The 2,853-nt window shown below is 30.0% G+C and overlaps 1 non-coding gene across 1 annotated transcript; it reads left to right on the top strand.

Moving 5' to 3' along the window:
* Positions 1-2,070: 2,070 nt before the first annotated feature.
* Positions 2,071-2,144, top strand: TRNAN-GUU (transfer RNA asparagine (anticodon GUU)). The gene has a single exon. It is a non-coding gene; the product is annotated as a tRNA-Asn (tRNA).
* Positions 2,145-2,853: the final 709 nt, after the last annotated feature.

The raw sequence follows: 2,853 nt of genomic DNA, 5'->3' as shown, positions 1-2,853 counted from the left end.
AAGACTTATGCATCCATAATTGTCATGCAAAGTAAGCTTTCTATCATTACCCTTTTATTCATGTTTTTCCATTAAAAAAAAACTGACATGTGGTAACTTTATAAGAACAATACAAGTTTTTGGTTAATTGTTTTTATGCAATTCAATTATTTTTTTTCTACAATGTTGTTTGTTTTAATCGGTATTATTAAATTAGATTAAAGATTGATAAGTTAATTTGGAATCTAACTTGATTCAGGTTTTAAAAAACTCAAGTGAAAGTTGACTCAATCAAACCTAATTAACCAAATAAATCAATCCATAACCTAGTCAAAATCTAATATATTAAACACTTAACATATTTAAATATGTGCAATATGTATTTATTTTGATTTTAATTTAATAATTATAACTTTTTAACATAAGTTTATTTAGTTGATAAAAACCGGTACACATATGGGTTTTAGTCATAATAGTTCTTTAATCAAAATGCTGCAGAACTTAGAATAGATACCTACTTTCAAATCTAGTTTCACTTGGATTTTAACTAGACCATATGTTGACCTAATAGATTAATATAGTTTAATCAGTCTAACTCCTATCTAGTTTAATAAAACCTAGTTTGAAAGTAAAGTTCTAAATTCTTGGATTTAATAACACCTCTCCTGGCTCTCAATCCATTGAACACAAATGAAAAAAAGCCTTACGTACAGATGTTTGGGTTTGTTTAGGGATTCGTTATAGCAAAAAGGCTCAAAAGGTTGGATATGTTCGTACAGGAGTGTTTGTTTATATTTCTGTCATATTATTAATGTTAATCAAGTAATTTTGTATTGATATCCTTCCGTAGCATGTCTGTTAGCAAGATCCATGATCTATGGAGGAAAATAATATTGCTAAAAAAGCAATATATCAAAATGTGGAAGGCGCCTCTTATAAATAATCACAAAATTTCTTGATATCCTTATGTAGCATGCCACCTTATTTCTTGTTGTTGTTGATATTTGTATAGTCCTCCTTTTATATCTCAAAATTCAAGACATGTCATTGCCATGCATGTCTATTGTTTAATAAAAACAAATGAATTTGCATTGAAAATTCAGTTTAAAAAAGAAAAACATGATCTTCTAAACATAAAAACATGATATTCTAAACATAAAAATCGAACCCACAACCACAAGGTTAAGAACTAGACAGATTGATGGATTTGCAGCTTTGTATTTTTTAATTTATATTAAACAATGATTGTTTTTTAAGATGTTTTTTGTTTAGAAATAAATTAAAATAATATTTTTAAAATTATTTTTGACATCAGCACATTAAAATGATTTAAAAATATTAAAAAATTAATTTAAAATAAATAAAAATTTTAATTTAAAAAAAAACTTTTGAAACACACAAAATATAAATCTTAATACATATAGAAACAACACTATTGGCTACAGAACTCAATGTCGGCCAGACAAAGAGGGCCATTGATTGGCCTAGAACAAGTAACACACAGAGCCTTCAAAATCCTAACACTTTCGAGCTGGTGGGCTCTGATTGGCATGATCCACCATCACCATCTCCCCTCCTCCATAATGGATTTCCCTGGTATGCTTAGACTGAGACTAAAATCATTGCCCTCAGATCTTGAGTTTGTTTAACTTGGACTACCAAAAAGAATTATTGGCCCAACGACCCAAACCCATGGCCCACTATGATATTCATGGGCTCTAGATCTGGCCTTTTGATACATGTGTGAAAAAATCTCATAAACTTTTTTTCAAAAAAAAAATAAAATAAAATAATTAATAAAAGAAAAGGAGTCCTATTAAACCTCCTCTGATCTGAAAACTTTATCAATCAATTTAAAACTTTAACTATGTTTTATTTTAAATTAGTTTAAAAATTGACTTGATTAAATATAGGGGAAGTAAGATAAAGGATTTTAAAAAAATACAAAATTTTATTTAAAATAATTAAAAAGATATATTTTGACATTCACTTCGCAAACTCATAATCTTAACAGTTACACGAATCTTTTTGTTACAATATCAATATATATATATATATATGATAAAATTAAAAAGGAGCAGCTCACAATAAGCTGGAATAGCTCAGTTGGTTAGAGCGTGTGGCTGTTAACCACAAGGTCGGAGGTTCAAGCCCTCCTTCTAGCGTGTTGGCTTTTTCTTTTATTCCGGCTAATTTATGATGTTATCGTTTTTTTTTTTTTTTTGAAGGAAAACTTTTTGAATCCAAAAACCAAGAGCAGGATATTTTTTTCGAAGGACACCTTCGCTCTAAAAGAACAAAGAATGAAAGCCAACATGCTTGGCTTTACTATTAATGTTGATAAAATAAATTCTGTACCCCGAATCCGATTCTTTCTAATAACACTACCTGGATCCCTGAAGTCAACGAATTAGACTTTCAAGACCAAGTTCCTGAGAGATATATAACTTGAGATTAATCCAAGAAAGCCAGCCACGAGTAGGGAGTTTTAAGGTAATGTTTGACATCATTTTGCCTTCAAAAATATGTCAGGAGTTGTTCGTTCTCCTTTTCTTTTCAAAAAATAAAACTGCCATCAAATTTTGAAAGAAAACTTGGCTTGCAAAGCTCTTAAAGAATGATTCTGCACAGCATAAACCATTTGAGTGGAGAAGCCATCATTCTGCAGACACTTGAATGCTTATGCTTGATCTGAACTACTTATAAGGCTAATATAACATGAATCAAAACCACGAGTAACTCGTTGTGAAGACCAGATTGAAGTGTATTGAAAGAGCTCCTCATTTATGGGAAAGGAGGAGTTTAGACTTGGCAGAATTAAGGCTCTAATAAGCTCTTATGTAGGCTAAGAAATGAAAAATACAAGGCGGTGAG

This window comes from Populus alba, chromosome 18, assembly GCF_005239225.2.
Source record: "Populus alba chromosome 18, ASM523922v2, whole genome shotgun sequence".
NCBI lineage: Eukaryota > Viridiplantae > Streptophyta > Magnoliopsida > Malpighiales > Salicaceae > Populus > Populus alba.
This window is presented reverse-complemented; position numbering and strand designations above follow the sequence as displayed.